This window comes from Prionailurus bengalensis, chromosome A1 (assembly GCF_016509475.1).
Source record: "Prionailurus bengalensis isolate Pbe53 chromosome A1, Fcat_Pben_1.1_paternal_pri, whole genome shotgun sequence".
Lineage (NCBI taxonomy): Eukaryota > Metazoa > Chordata > Mammalia > Carnivora > Felidae > Prionailurus > Prionailurus bengalensis.
Window position 1 is genome coordinate 55392948 of NC_057343.1, and position 17681 is coordinate 55410628.

Here is a 17681-nt window from a genome sequence, read left to right on the forward strand (position 1 = left end):
GTATTAGTCCAATTTTTTCCTCTAAAAAGACTTATAGGATTAACTATAAGAAGCTAACAGGAATTTTTCTATTTATTATTTTCTGCCTTATGCAGGACTCCAGTAAATCTCCAAGTTAAATATAATATTCAGTTGCACTAACAAGATTATCTTCAGTTGCTGCTCATACAACTATCCTGACTTTCTTGGTGCTGTTGTCTTTCTATAAATCTAACTTCCCAAATATACAAAGATATAAAGATACACAGCTATACATAAATACAGATAGGAAGACACTATTTTAATGACTAGGTAAATGCATAATATAATGAATAATATGTTACTGTGCTCTTCCAAAAATAATTAATGAAAAATAAAAATTTCCCCATAGAACTCAGAATATGTTGCCTCAGCATCTTAGCAATTCAGAAAAGATATTATGAAGGGGTCATTTTCAAGCTGTGTTCCGAAAGCACTTAGGGCATTTTAAAATAAATTGTAGTCCAATATTGCTGACATTCAGGATGAAAGGGGAATGGGGAGAATTTAAAGTGAGGGAGATAAGACAGGATAATCAGTCATGGGCCACTGCTTGAAAAGCTTTATATGGGAAGATACAGGGCAAACTGCTGCCCGCAAGATTGGAGAAACAGACAGGAGAATCCGGGGGTTTCATCTTACCAGAGCAGACTCAGGAGTGGAAACCACTGCAGGAACCAGCAGCACAGGAGAAAACCAGAGCTGTAACTGTCCTCCTGCTAGAGGAGGACAGTGAGGACAACTCAGAGTTGAAATCTCCAGGGGGACACAGTCTTAAGAAGACTCCCACCGTACTGTGAGATTTACCTCCAGGAGCTCAACCAGATAGATTCCCAGAGTAAGACTCTGAGAGAAAAGTACCCGCTGCTTCCTGTTTGTAGAGGAGAAAAGGAACCATTTTGAAATACAAAAGAGCTCTCGGTATTTAACAAGGTCTGCCCTCAGGAGAAACTAGTTAACCGGAGTCTGACCTGTTGGGTAGTACCAGAGCCTAAGTAACCTGGGAAGCAGGAGGTATAAGGTAAATTATAAATATTAAATTCTTCTAAAAAATATAGTATTTTTTTTTAATTTTTTTTTCAACGTTTATTTATTTTTGGGACAGAGAGAGACAGAGCATGAACGGGGGAGGGGCAGAGAGAGAGGGAGACACAGAATCGGAAACAGGCTCCAGGCTCTGAGCCATCAGCCCAGAGCCCGACGCGGGGCTCGAACTCCCGGACCGCGAGATCGTGACCTGGCTGAAGTCGGACGCTTAACCGACTGCGCCACCCATGCGCCCCAAAAATATAGTATTTATAATGAAAACAACAACAGCCACCTGTATGTCACATTAGAAAATGTGTATTTTATTCTATAGATTAGTATGTAGAAGATACCATTTTTTCAGGAGCACCTGGGTGGCTCAGTTAGTAAGCACCTGACTTCAGCTCTGGCCATGATCTCATGGTTTGTGAGTCTGAGCCCCTCCTTAGGCTCTGCACTGACAGTGTAGAGCCTGCTTGGGATTCTCTGCCTCTCTCTCTCTCTCTCTCTTTCAAAATTAATAAATAAACTTAAAAAAATAGAAGACAATACTTTCTCAGAATACAAAAATATACTTCCTTGAGAAAGTCAAGCAATACAAAAGTTATATATTAATGAAAACTTTGGATCCCCTTCCTACAAAATGGCAGATTAGAAAGTCTGAAAACCTTCAGTAGAAATAAAGGTTTCGATGGGGAATATAATAAACGTAAGTAAAATCAATTTGCATTCACAGGTATTTTTGATAAATCACAAGGTGAAAAGGAGTATGGATGATTCCACAGTGAAAAGCTAGTACTAAAGCCCAGGGTATGTTAAGTGCACATGGTGATGTGGAGAATACAGAGCTTTGTGTGTGAAAAGCTGGCCAGGATTCAGAAGGCAAGGCACTAGACCTGCACAACATATGCACTTGGAAATATGTCCTCCAGCTAAAGCTAGAATTTCATGGAGAACATGGGTTAGGCAAAGAAAATCAACTGCCAGCAAAACAAAAACAAAAAACACAGCAACTAAATATATTGATGATAAAAGAAAGTAAAAAGAAAGAAAGAAAATGAAGAAAGGAAAAAAGTAGACAGTAAAGGAAGACAGGATAGAGGAAGGAAGGAAGAAGAGGAAAATAAGACTCCTCTAGTATTTAGTAGCAGCACACCAATTATTCATGCAAAAAGCCATTCTAGGTTGATAGCAAGTAGTGTCTTACAGAAGTAAAGCAAAACTTTTGAAGAAAAAGATCCTTTGCTCAAGTCCTTCAGTAATTTATGAGTCAAAAAAAAAAGGACCCAAACATAAAACCGTTGTAAAACAACTGCAGAGAAAAGTCACCCAAGTAAAAAAAAATTAGAAACTGAATCTTCAATACTCCCAAGAAATTTTGACAATGAAATTATGTTGTGATTATATAACTGCCATGTTTAAAGCATTTATAGAAATAAAGAAGCAATAGAAAATTATCAGAATGACCAGGCTAATCTGCAAAAGAACCACACATGAGAGGTTCACAGGGAAAACGTGCAATGGTGACTGGGATGGTCGGCACCTCTATTCCCACACGGATGTTCACAATGAAAACATATTCACAAGGAAATGTGACTGTTCACATGGAAATGTACGTGGTGCAATGGTGGGAGCCAATGTTGATCATACCCAAGGCTATGCTCCCAGAGTTGAAAAAAAAAATTGAAATTTCAACCTCATCTGTAATATGATCACAATTTTGAAATATAGAAACTACAGAAATTTTATAAACAAGGCTCATAAAGCTTTCTTTGCCAATGGTAGCATTTGGTATAGTTCCCATATTTTCCTATGTCAATTTATATATTTCCTATGGTAGGACTGATACTTAAATTCATTTTTAAATGTCTGCATCATATAGCATTGAGTACACCTTAAATTATAGAAATATTTTTTGGACATCAAAAGTCACATTTTATGCATATAAATTTTTCTATATATTAAGATATTGTCTCTTGACAGATGCAGATATCCATATAACGATGAGCATTATAACTGACTTAGATTATAAAAATATTTTTCTTCCTTACAATACATCACAAATTTTTTTGAGGCTTCCCAAATTTGTTATGCATCACTAAAATATGTAAAAAATTGTTTCTTCATACTCCTGCTCAGACATAGCATGGCTTTCTTTGGTCTTGTTTTGTTTTGTTTTCTAATTTGATCAGAAGAAAATTTCTTGGGATTAGAGATTTAATTAATATTTCTTTAGAAGAATTGAAGTTTTTACACCACTATAATTAATTGTCTAATCATGCTCATTGCTTAGAAAAACATCTTAAGAACAACAATTTCCATAAAACTAATGGAATGTTGATATAAAAATCATCCAATCTATCCAGACACTGGCAAACCACCCAACCAATGACACCACATTCTGTGTTATTTGTCTTTTTCCCCCCTGCTAAATGGAAAAAGACATTTTACTTTTTCTCTATTAGTTATATACTTATCATCACTCCCACCAACACATACATACACTTCTGTCACCTGGTCCAGTGATTTGCACTCAATCAATGTTTGTTAAATACAGTCTGCCAATTGAAAATATGAACAAATACATCTCTCCTGCAATGACTGTCCAAAGCACATTGTTGTGAAATATAAGCACTTCTGATACTTGGTAAAGTGAATTTCAGACTATTGTTTCAAATATAAAAAGATGACCTTCAATTTCTGTTTTTTCTCAATTTCTTGGTTTTAATGTAGCATGGAAAGATAGATGTTATGTTTCTATGGAGCTTGCTGAATCTTTAAGTATAGAACTCCTAAAGAGCAAGCTTTCCAAAATCATGGTCCTTAATATGCTCCTTGAAGTGTGAATTAAGCACATAATCAGTATATCTAGGTAATAGTCACATTCAATAAGCTATATTTTCCAGGTTTTTATGTTTACTAAATCCATTTTTTTTCCTTTCAGACAGGATAAGTATAAAAACAAAGATTATGAGAATGCCTTTAGTAGCAACCCCATATTAATGCAAAATCATTTTTCCTATTTCTAAAATAATTGGTTTTTGTGTTTTCGTTGGGAGAGACGCAAATATGATTCAAAAATTAAAGATTTGGGGGAGAAAGAAGAAAAGGATAGAAGGAGAAAAGAAAAATAAGAGGAATCATTATAGCACTTCTTAGATGCATATAATATAAAATGTGTTACCTTTTTAATTTAAGAGACAAGAATACAATTCAAGGTAGAATTGTTAACCTCCAAGTAACTAAATTTATGGCTTAAAGTAATTGAAAATCTGTAAATGACAACCTTTGTTATATTGTATGTACTTTTTAAAAAAACGTACTTTAAAAGGACAAAATAATGATTTCTTTGTAGTATTAAGTGAATAAATGTATCATTAAAAATGAGCTGTTCCGTTCTTTTTTCATTGCTCTCAGATTTACTACAATTTCCTCATATGAAATCTTTACCTCCCTGAATAACCACTAAGAATTTATTTACAACAATGTAAGTTCTTATCTTTACTCCCAGAATAGATTTTACTCTTTGTATTTCTTCCTAGTCTTCACCGAGGTGTCTTTTATTATAGGACCGATTAATTAAAAATATTTGGTCAGGGTCATATATTTAATTCTATTGACTTTCAACTACTTAAAGATACATTGGCTCAAGACTTGTATGTATGTGTAAGAAAATGTTGACAACTTTATATCAAACTGCTTCACCCATCCTACAAGATAATCAAAAAACAGAGAACACTAAAATTCAATTTACATGTAACTGGGGAAACCAACACTTGAAAACAGCAGACGCAAGTGTGGATCCCATTTATGAAGAGTAGCAAATTTTAAGAAGTCTACAAAAGAGAAGGTTGTATAAAGGAATCCCTAAGAGTGGTGAAATGTAAATAAAACTACCCCCAGAGGCAGTATCCTGCCCCAGGTAAGGACGCTGAGAATGGATCTGATCTGGTGCATCAAAAAGAAAGGGTGTGAAAAGTACACAACTCCAGAGGAAACAATATACAGAAGCACATCCAGAAACAAGGAGGAAAAAGAGAGGGGTTTGGTGGTGAAAAGGGAGAAGTAATCATGCTGTTCAAGTTCATAAACCTTTGAAAACAAGACAGTATCATTGAATCACAACCAGAAGGCACAATGACCAGCCCCCCCACTCACCAGCACACACACACACACACACACACACAAACACACACACACACACACACAGTACCATTTATTAAAGAGCTGAACTTCACTGCAACTCCAAAATGGAAGGCTCTTAAAGAAAATAAATTCACCATCCCAACTCCTCACCTCACTCCACCCAATATGTTACTGCTGGCATAAAAAAGCCTGCAAAACTTTTTATGAACAATAAAAAACAATTTATATTCACGCAGTTACTGTAAGAATTAAAAAAGTGCCAGTCAATAATTTTAGGTATGAAAAAATAGAACTTCCTGCTGGCAGGGGACAGGTATGGAGAGGACCTGTCAAAGAGAGGTAAATGACACATCCTTTCTGCCTTTAATGAATAAAATTAAATATGAAACTAGATATATGAAAGAAACTCACCTAATTTGATATAAAAACTCCTGACTGACTGTAGGGGCACCTGGGTGGCTCAGACGGTTGAACGTCCGACTTCGGCTCAGGTTATGATCTCATAGTTCGTGAGTTCAAGCCTTGTGTCGGGCTCTGTGCTGACAGCTCAGAGCCTGGAGCCTGCTTCGGATTCTGTGTCTCCCTCTCTCTGCCCCTTCCCCACTCATGCTCTGTCTCTCTATCTCTCAAAAATGAATAAACGTTAAAAAAAAATTTTTAAAAAAACAACTCCTGACTGTAATGTACAAGTAAAAAAAAAAAGGTATGAGATAAGAACAAACTGAACAAAAGAAAAACAACTGAAAAAAAAGACATCATCTCAGAGATATTACAAGGTACCAATGAAAGAATAGGAAAAAACCTTTCAGCAACTCTAGGACACACACACACACACACACACACACACACGAGACAGAGAGAGAGAGAGAGAGAGAGAGAGAGAGAGAGAGAGATTGTTCACACTGGGAAATGCAAACTTCAAAAGCTAATAGGGTGTTTTGGTCTATTTAATAGTAAAAGTTTAATAGCATAATAACCAAAGTCCCAGATCTGGTTGATTCATAATGCTCAATATGGGCTCCAACCTGGGACTTTCTCTCATTTAGCAAAGGCTTTATTAGAGAGATGCCTACACTTAGTCTAATGTGTGATCTGTCTTGTGAGAGACTGAATTGAAAGCATTTGAAAACAGTAGTTGGAAGTAAAAGGAAGAGACAACATGCCCTTTACCTGAAAGTTATTCTCAGGGTGACTGGGTGGTTCAGTCTGTTCATGATTTCACAGTTTGTGGGCTCGAGCCCTGCGTTGGGCCCTGTGCTGACAGCTCAGAGCCTGGAGCCTGCTTCGGATTCTGTGTCTTCTCTCTCTGCCTCTCCCCTGTTCATGCTCTGTCTCTCAAAAGTAAATAAATGTTAAAAATATTTTTTAAAAGTTATTCTCAAGTATGGGGGCTAATTCTGACCTTTTCTAGAAGGAATATATATGCATGAGGTGTCCCAAAAAATTAAGCTGCTGAATTAAAGTTAAACTTAGTCTTAAAGGAGCCTTAGAGTAGTTACATAACATAGGAAGACAGAGAAACTAAGGAAATGCATTCTAAGCAGATGTTTCAGGATGGATGGATGCACAGACTAAAGCAAAGAATGGTTTGGGGGCACCCAGGTGGCTCAGTCAGTTAAGTGTCTGACTCTTGATCTCGGCTCAATTCATGTGGTTTAGGAGTTCGAGCCCCACATCGAGCTTTGCTCTGATAATGTGGAGCCTGCTTGGATTTTCTCTCTCCCTCTTTCTCTGCCCCTCCCCCAATCGTGCTTGCTCTCTCTGTCTCTCTCAGAATACATAAATAAACTTTTTTTAAAAAAGAGAAGAATTTTTTTTCAGGCAAATGTGTAGCTAGAGTTTAAGATAACATGGATAGGAAAAAAAAGATTACATGTATAGGTCAGGCGAAAGGAATGACAGGAAATAAAGTTGAAAAGGTTTTGATAGGGTACATTTATGAAGGGTCTTAAAAATCATGGTAAAGATTTGAGAATTCACTTAAGCTGCAAGATGAACTTGAAGGATTAGAAAATAGCTTTTTTGGGGGGTGCCTGGGTAGCTTAGTTGGTTGAGTGTCTGATTTTGGCTCAGGTCATAATCTCATGGTTCATGAGTTCCAGCCCTGTGTTGGGCTCTGTGCTGACAGCTCAGAGACTGGAGTCTGCTCTAGATTCTGTGTTTCCCCCTCTCTCTTTCCCTCCCCCACTCATGCTCTCTCTCTCTCTCTCTCTCTCTCTCTCTCTCTCTCTCTCTCTCAAAAATAAACAGTAAAAAAATTAAAAAAAGAAAATAGGGTTTTTCTTAAAGAAAAGTAGGAACAATAGAGCAAGGACAGACACTATTTTGTTAATATTATACATGAGATAAAATGAGGCTGTACTAGGGACAATATGATAGAGGTGGAGATGCATCCTAAATATGTTCCCCTGGATCTGGATGAAAGTTAGTAGACAGCAATGCTTTTAGCTTGTGGGGAAATAAAGTAGGAAAATAAAAATAGGAGTATCTTGGGGCTCCTGGGTCGCTCAGTTGGTTAAGAGGTTAAACTCTTGATTTTGACTCAGGTCATGATCTCTCGATTGGTGAGATTGAGCGCTGCGTTGGGCTCTTCACTGACAGCAAGAGCCTGCTTGGGATTTCTCTCTCCCTCTCTCTCTCTCTCTGCCCTTCCCCCATTTGCATTCTCTCTCTCTCTCTCTCTCTCTCTCTCTCTCTCTCCAAATAAATAAATAAATAAACTTAAAAAGAATAGAAGTATCTAGTAAGAAGTTGGAAAATAGACCACAAGTTCAAAAGAGAGAGATAGGACTGAAGATTTGAGAGGCATAAAAATAGTAGTTACTATGTATGGATTGCCTTCTGTGAGTCAGATAGTTGTCATGCATTATTTCATGTAATCCTCAAAATCTTCAAAGCAGAAAGTTTGCCCTTTTAAAACTGAGACTCGATCTGAAAGGGATTAAAAACTTGCCCAAAGTCACACAATTAGTAAGCCACAAATTTAGTAAGCAGCTTAACCAAGGTTGCATATTTGGAATGTTTCAAACTTATGCTTCTTTTGAATATACTTTGTGTCTGTATTTTACTGATAATTGAAACAGTGGAAGCAGATAGCCATATCTTATTAAAGACAATATCCAAATTACATTCAAGTACAGATACATAGCAATATTTTTCCTTATCCACCACAGCTAAGTATCATGGACATCATGTGTTAATACATACAGAAACATAGACACACAATCCTATGATTTAGGTTTATGATTTCGGTATGTTTTTGTAAAATTTCTTTTAACTTTTTATCTTTTGTCATCACTTAAATCATTCAGATACTTTTGCTGTGGGTGAAATTTGAACTATGATAGTACCATTTTAGTTTGCCTCTATAAATTAAGCTATTGAAAGGTATTAATATCAAATTATTTATAAATGAATGCAGCAAAGGCTGCTACTAGTTTACCAAAACCTCATTTTTTTTCTTCTTCAGCATACACCTATTCTACATTTCCCAACCTCCCTGGATTTATATAGACCCATATGACTGCCTTCCAGACAGTGTTACAATAAATGATGGTTTCTATTTCAAGACAAAGCTTAGTATGTATTTTCCTTCCCAGACTGTCTCTCTTTATTCTAGCTGGATTCCTGCTAGACCTGGAGGATGAGAGAGTCAAATGATTTAAAAGACTTGGACTTTTGACTCACACCATAAAGGAGAGCTACATACTAATCAGGAAAACCACACGGGACTGTTACACAACTAAGAAATAAATGTCTGCCATGTTTGGGATATTTATCATGTTGGGGTATTTATTATTATGACCTAGCTATCATAAAAAATTGACATATAAATAAGTATCATTATTTTAAAGGGTTCAGATTTTCATGCTCCTAATTTGTAGTAAAATTAGAAACTTACAAACAATTTAAAATCTATAATTTTGATTTTAGTCTCAACTGATTGCCAATTTACACATGAAAGAGGCAAGAGGCATGATTGGGACGCCTGGGTGGCGCAGTCGGTTAAGCGTCCGACTTCAGCCAAGTCATGATCTCGCGGTCCGTGAGTTCGAGCCCCGCGTCAGGCTCTGGGCTGATGGCTCAGAGCCTGGAGCCTGTTTCCGATTCTGTCTCCCTCTCTCTCTGCCCCTCCCCCGTTCATGCTCTGTCTCTCTCTGTCCCAAAAATAAATAAACGTTGAAAAAAAATAAAATAAAAAAGAAAGAGGCATGATTGCCAAGTTAGTTTATAGTGAATATTGTAAAAGTACTTCAACGACTGTGCTGACAGGATAAAACTGTCAAAAACCTTTGTCTCTAATATCCCTATATGTGTAAGATGATCCTTACACTATGATTATAATTAACACATGGCTTTCTTTTATTTCTATTGTACCATTTATCCAGCACAACATAAACGAAAGCAATTTTGCTCATCGTTACTAAGCTTTGAGAACTAGATGTGGTATTCCAGTTACTCATTTATGAAACTATGTAGAAAGTAAAATTTGTTGTGAGGAAATTGTGAAAGGACAAGAGAAATCTTCATAACTGGATCTTGGCATAACAAAGAAGTCCTTGAAACACTCAGACTTGAAATAAACTACTGTAATTTTCTCAGGAGCTTTTTGGTCCCAATTAAGCTTGTCTATTGTGACTGAATTTTAATTAGTATGGATGTTTGTACTTCAGAAATTCAGAGTTTGAATTAAACTTCATAAATTTGTGAAACAAAAAGAAAAAAAGAATAATTCAAAAAGCTTAGGATTTTAATGAGGGCATTTGAAAATGCTGGCATTCTTCCTCTCATAGCTGCTGTGTCATATGCCAAAATGCTTCTATAAAACTGGTTTGAAGATCCAGACTGAATTAACTATTCAGTTGAGTCAAATGTTCAAAAATGTTCAAACACCACCAAAGGCACTGTTTGAGAAATTAATACGTTAGTGGAATTATTTGGTTTTTAAATTTTTAGCAAATGATCAAGTAGCTCCATAGGGATGCATACTTGAAGTGTTTTTCAAATTGTATTTTTGATTTCTGAACAATTCAAATTTTTGGAGGATTTTTCTGAGAAGCTAATGTCTATTGCACTTCGGTTACTTAAGATTACCAAACTGGAAATGTGAGACAGTTTCGACAGTAACTGTCTTTGTTTTATTTGTTTGTTGGCTTAAAATAAATAAATACAAATAAGAGACTACTTTATTGAGGTATGACTGACAATCAAAAAACCGTACATATTTAATGTAAACAACTTAATGAATTTGGAGAGGTGTATATATTTGAATTTGCCTTTTCATTTGTCTGCTTTTTAAAAGATTGCTTAGGAAATGGTAATGTGGCAAAATCACCTTTTACCACCCATGACAACTTTGAGCATGTAACTCTGACAGGACATAACTGAGATGCCTTCAAACCAACGGTTTTCAAACTTATGTGTGTACCACAGTCATCTGGAGAGCTGGATAAGATACCATGTGCTAGGTCTAAACCCTGAGTTTCTAATCCAGTATTTCTAGGATGGGTACCAAGTATTTGCATTTCTAATCGGTCCCCAGGTGAAGTGCTGTGTCTGATCCAGAGTTCTGTCTGAAAACCACTGGCTGAAGCATTGAACCCTACTTATTAACACTGGAACTGTCCATATATGACGGCATTTTAAAAAATTAAATATGTGTTTAAAACCTATAGTTTGTTACAGATAACCCTTGAACAATGTGAGGGCTAGGGGTGCTGACCCTCCACATAGTTAAAATGTGGGTATAACTTTTGACTCTCCCAAAACTTAACTGGTAACAGCCTACTGTTGACCAGAAGCCTTTCTGACAACACAGACACTTAGTTAACACATATTTTGTACATAATATGTGTTACATACTATATTTTTACAATAATGTAAGCTAGAGAAAATGAATTGTTATTCAAATCATAAGGAAGGAAAAATACCTTTATGGTACCATAGTGTATTTGTCAAAAAACATCTGTGCATAAGTGGACCCATGCAGTTCATGCCTGTGTTGTTCACAGGTGAACTGTATATCAAAATTAGTCTCCTTATTTCTACCAGGCATATGTCGGCTTTAATTATAAAAAATATATCTTTCCTATATATATTTATACAAAAGTGAAACATTATGGAAGGGAGTTTCAAAGGAAAGGGAATTTATATATACATAAAAGATATACAAATAATTATATGTACAAAAAGATATACAAATACAAATACAAAAGATACACACACACACACACACACACACACACACGTATTTATTGTAACTTTATTGTAAATATAAACATTGTAGCTTATACATATTTGTATTGATTCCTAATCATTTTTGTCATGGCAAAAAAAGTGCTCTGTAATATTTCAATATTTTCAATTTCATTGAGATTTGTTTTATGGTCCAGTTTGTGAATTATCTTGGTGAAACATGCTCAATTTACAAACTTTATAAATAATAGTTTTGGGTATATTGTTTTGAACATGAAAATTAAGTCAAAATGATGGATAGTGTCATTCAATAGCATCCTTCTTAGGTTTTGTATTTTATTTCAATTTCCCAGGGATGAATGGTAAAATCCAGAGATGAATGATAAATACGATTGCGGGTTTGGCTCTTTTTCTTTGTAGTACTGTCTGATTTTGCTTCATGTATATTGAGGCTCTCTAACTGGGCACATATGCGTTTATGATTTTTATGTCTTCCTGTTCAAATGGCTCATTTATCATTATGAAATGCTACTATTTCTACCTTGTGGCAAAACCTATTGTTTCTTAAATTAAAAAGAACCACAAAAATCTTCCTTTGATTAAGATTTCATGGTGTATTTTCCTTTCTTTTACTTTCAACCTATCTGTGAGTGTGTGTGTGTGTGTGTGTGTGCTGTGTTTCCTGTAGTTGGCATACAATTGTACTCTTTTTTAAATCTCCTTTAAGTATGATAATTACTTCCCTTTACTGGATTATGTAGTTCATTTGTAAATGTAATTAGTGATATGTTTGTGTTTACATACACCATTTTTATATTTATTTTCAGATTGTTTTAGGTGTTTTTTTAAAACTGCATTTTCTCTTTTCCATCTTTTACTTTTCAGCTTAACTTTTTTTTTTTTAAAGATGGGGGAACACGTGCTATCCCTATCAAAATCCTAATGGCATTTTTTCACAAAAATAGAAAAAAAATTTTTACTTATTATAGAACCATTATTATAGAAAGAAGAACAAAGCTGCAGGCATCATACTTCCTGATTTCAAAATATATTCCAAAGCTATAGTAATCATGACACTATGGTACCTGCAGACATTTAGATCAATAGAACACAATAGAGAGCCCATAAATAAAGCCACACATAAACAGTCAACTGATCTTCAACAAGGGGGCCAAGAATATACAATGCAGAAATGATAGTGCCTTCAACAAATTGTGTTGGGAAAACGGAATACCTACTTGCAAAAGGATGAAATGGGACCTTTATCTTACCTAATACACAAAAATCAAGTAAAAAATGATATAGAACCTAAATAAAGACCTGAAACTATAAAATTCCTGGAAGGGAACATAGGGGAAAACTTCTTCATTTTAGTATTGGCAATGATTTTTTGGACATGGCATCAAAAGTACGGGCAAGAAAAGCAAAAATATACAGGTGAGACTACCTCAAATCAAAAATCTTCTGTACAGCAAAGGAAATAATCAACAGAATGAAAAGACAATCAATGGAATGGGAGAAAACATTTTCAAACCATAAATCTGATAAGAGGTTAATATCCAAAATACATAAGAAACTCCTATAACTCAATAGCAAAAAAGCAAATAACCCAATAAGAAATGGGTAAGGCCTTGAATAGACATTTTTTCCAAAGAAGACATACAAATAGGGAACAGGTACATGAAAAAGTGCTCAACATCACTAATCATCAGGAAAATATAAATCAAAACCACAATGATATATTACCTAATACCTTAGGTAACTATTATCAAAAAGACAAAAGATGGCAAGTACTGTCAAGGATGTGGAGAAAAAAAACAACTCTTGTATACTGTTGCCAGGAATGTAAACTGGCATAGTCACCCTGAAAAGCAGGATGGATATTCCTTTAAAAATTAAAAATAGAAGTACCATATTGGGGCACTGGGCGGGTCAGTGGGTTAAGCATCTGACTCTTGATTTTGGCTCAGGTCACTATCTCACAGTTCATGGGATCAAGCACTGTGTTTGCTCTGGGATTAAAGCATGGAGCCAGCTTGGATTCTCTCTCTCCCTCTCTCTCTGTCCCTCGCCCCGTGCGCATGTGCACATCCTTACTCTCTCAGAAATAAATAAACATTTTTAAAAAATTGAAAATGAACTACCATGTGACCCAACAACTCAGTTCTTGGTTCTCAAGGATATGGAAAAATTTTACCTACTTTTTAAAGGTATCATTTGCTTCCACCATTTTTAAATTTTTTTTATTATAATTATTATACTTTTAGTGTTTGCTTTAAAGGTTGTAATATGCATCATTACATTTTGAATGAATCTGTTAAATTTAAAACCACTACTTCTTCAGTTTTTAGCTCTTTGTCTCTGTAAAGATTCCTGATACTTACTATAGCACTAGAAACTTTCTCATAATCCCTGATATTTTTCTATAACTCATGAAAATTCTAGCATTTTATGACTTGTTTTTCCCTTTGAGTTTCCATTTGAATAGCTTCTATTGCTAAATTGTTCATGTTCACTGTTTTTTTTTCTTCAGTATCCAATCTCCTAATAAACACATCCAATAAAATGTTCATTTCATTTCCCTGTACATTTGACTTACAGACTTCTTCATTTGGCTCTTTTTATCACTTTTATTTTTCCCCTATGAATCCTCATCTTTATTTTTTAGTACCATCTGCTACTATTAAGTCCTTAAATACATTTATGATAGTTTTTTCAAGCCTTTTACTATTTCTATAATCAAATGCTCTACCTATGAACTGTAGCACCAAGTTCTTTGTTATTTCTAACACCTGGATTTGAACTATGTTGTCTTTCTTTAAAAAGTTTACTTTTGTTCTAAAAAGGAGTTAATCTATGGCAGCTTTTCTTGACCATTTTGAGGCTTCAAATTAATTAGTCTTTGTTTTGGGGGTCAGGTTTAGAGAAGTCCTTACCATGTGACGTGGTCGTTGGTTTTAAGATGTGACCAGTCTCTTGTCTCAAAAGAATGTTGAGTTATTATCGAAGTCTCTCTTACATGGATCACAGTGTCAAAGTCTGCAGCTCCATGTGCCTGCTTCATTCTGTAGCAGCTGCTTTCTGTTTGGCCTTGCGAAGTTTCACCCTGAAAATGAGGAAAGCAGTGCTTGCTCAAAGATCCTTGGGAAACCCCAGTCTCATACAGTTCCCTCCTTCTGATGCATTGTCTGTAAGTGCCACCTGCCAACAGTATCCTTGAACTCCACTGTCTGTCTTCTCCTTTCAGTAGAACCTCTGTGTTCTCCTTAGGCTTCACCACCCTGAGACAAGTTTGAGAATTGATCTCTATGTAGAAATTATCTATGGGGTAGGTGTGGGGCTTATCTCATATATTTCCTTCTTTTATTTATTTATTTTGCAAACCTAAGTTATTTTAAATGCAAAATAAGTATTTATTGAATTGATATTTTTACTAAAGCTTCAAACATATATAACACTATATCTTGATATTTTAACCCTAAGTGGAAAATAAAAATATTTGAAGGGGTTTGGATAGATACACAGAAGACAACAAGATAAAAATAAATGAGAAGCCAGAGGTTCATAAAATTGCAATAGGAAAAGAAAGTTGAAACATGCTTCATTGATTTCTTTCTGGCTCTATTTATATTTTAAAGCAGTGCTTAAGGTTAATGTGAACTTTCTGTTCATTTGTGGCTTCAGTCTGGGGAAAAAATGCGAAATTTACTTAGGAAAGAGACTTCACAGATGTTATTTGATAGGTAACTAATGTACATGAACACAATGTATTTGTTGGTTTGCCACACCTTCAGTATGAAAATTCTCCCTAATTTGTAGCATTGGCTACTTCCTTTGATTTTCATCAGTCAAATAAACCAAGTATTGGATTTTCATTCCATTAAATTTACCTTAGATCAGAATGACTTTTTAATACTTAAGTTGCCCAGTAGTTATTCCTTCCCATCATGAATAATTGATTATTTTTTTATTAATGTTAGTCATTGTCTCAGAATTCCCTGCACACATGCTGAGAAATATTTATTAACCATAGAAGAATTTGTTGTTTCTGAAGAAATTTTGTTGCAGAAATCTCCTAATCGGGAAAAAAGAAAATATGGCCCTATTAGACTCCAACAAAATGATTCTGTTTTGCAGTTTGTGTTATTTTTCTTTGTGAAATCAGTATTTATTTTGTCATGGAGTAACCATTTTAATAGTAAAGGATATTGATCAACACATGTTTACTACAATGGAGAAAGGCTACCTATAAAGGATCAGTTACCCATAAGAAATGCCATAAAATCTTAATTTTTTTCAATAATGTGTGCACTTGAGAGAAAATGGAAGACAGCAACATCATCACTAGTACAGATGCAGCTGTACATTGTGTAGAAGGTGGATAATAGGACAGCACTTTTTACTTGGATCTATCTACAATTTGGAGTCTAATTTGGAGTATAATCTACAATTATACTTACATCAATAAGCCCTATTCTAACTCTAGCCAGGTCATCCAGGAAAAAAAAATATGTTTAATATGACATGATTTCAATCAAAATCTTGCAAATAGTATGCATGGTTAAGTAGTAAGCCATACTTTACTAAGTTTCATCCTGTTTAAAGAATGCTATGTTGAAGTTTACAAAATTTAATATAATTTCATAATAAAGGCCTACTGACATGACATTTGGGAAGTAATAAACTATTTACTATATAATATACTCCATTAAGATTCATCAGAAAATCTAGATCTACACCAGTAAAATGGAGTGTTCTAAAGTGATGTAATGCCAAAAATTACAGGGTGTATACAGGCATTTTATGTCATAGAAAAGAACTTTCTCTGCAATATACAGATGATTTACCAGAAATGTTTTATAGGAAGTAAAATAATTTATCTGGTTGTCACATTTTTTAAAATTCTACCATGAATCTAGTGGTTAATTCCTTACAGTGGTCAAAATGCTATGTTCTGACACATATCAAGGTCTTTGCAAATATGATCACATTGTTTGGAATCCTTTGACTTCTCTCTGCTCTAATATTCCATATATTCCTACAGAAGTGTGTACAAACAAGTGTTTCAGTCTTCAGAGATCCTCTCAGAAAAATCGCCTCCAATGCCAGTGTTATCTCTAGTCATTCCTATAAAAGAATGCTTCTATAATATCTTTTTCATATCTTGATCACAGTACTTTAGCATATTCAATGCTTTCTCTCTCTCCCCCAAACTGAATTGTAATTCCTCTTTGTATCCCAACGTCTACCTGCCTAACAGAGTGCCTAGCACATAATAGAAACTCCCACACGCATATATTGCTAAAAACTAGAAATTATAGATTAACTTCCATCTACAAGTACTTTACTTTTGTTTCTTTTCATCTTTGGAGCAGTAACGGTTTTACACATTGAAAGCATATCATCACTGCATCCGTTTTGTATTCCACAATGATATATAATAATAATAGCTAACATTTATCAACTGCATGCTCTGTGACAGGCACTGTGGTTAGTGCTTCACATGGATTAATCCATTTGATTATCACACACACAAGAAATTTGTGAAGTAGGAAAATGTATTATACCAATTTTGTAAAAGAAAATCAGAGTTTCAGAGCATTAAGTAACTTGGCCAATGTCAAAAGCTAAATGATTGCATGATAAAATTCCTAAGCTAATTCTTTCTGAATTGGTGACCTGACCTATTTCTCAACCACTACAGCCCAATACTACTATTCTCTTCCCTGTCTCCCTCCTTTCCTTCTTATTTTTCTCTTAGTCACTCTCTCTGTTTTTCTCTGTTTCTCATCCCTGACTTGTACTGAACACTGAATGAATTAAACTACTGATCAAATAGATCTTAAGAATAAATCTTTTCTTTGAGAACATGCAAATCTTTGAAGCAAAGAACAACACACATGTTTAACAATAGCTGTCTAGGAATGAGAAAAATAAAATAACCAATGTAGCTTTAGTCTTGTGTGGATAAAAGCAATGTATAATATTTCAATAATCTGGAGTTCACTTACTTGCCAACTCCAAACACAGCTGGACACAGCTAATGAGTGGCCAATGATACATTTAAGAAATGCTCCTGTCTACTTGTAAAGATGTCATAAAATCCAAGGACTAAAACTCTTATACTTTACTTATATTTCTTCAGCTTGAAAAGAAAGAACATGCCAGGTTTTAGTCATTACACAAACACACATAGCAATTTGCCTGAATAACTGGCAAGTTTAAACCTTTCTGATGACGTTGGAGCTACTTATCTATCTTACTTTTATCTCTGTCTTTGTTGTTGGCTAGAATAA

The 17681-nt window shown here is 34.9% G+C and overlaps 1 pseudogene; it reads left to right on the forward strand.

Annotated features, from left to right (window-relative positions):
• Window positions 1-559: 559 nt before the first annotated feature.
• LOC122478719 overlaps window positions 560-17681 on the forward strand; it is a 95092-nt pseudogene continuing 77970 nt past the window's right edge.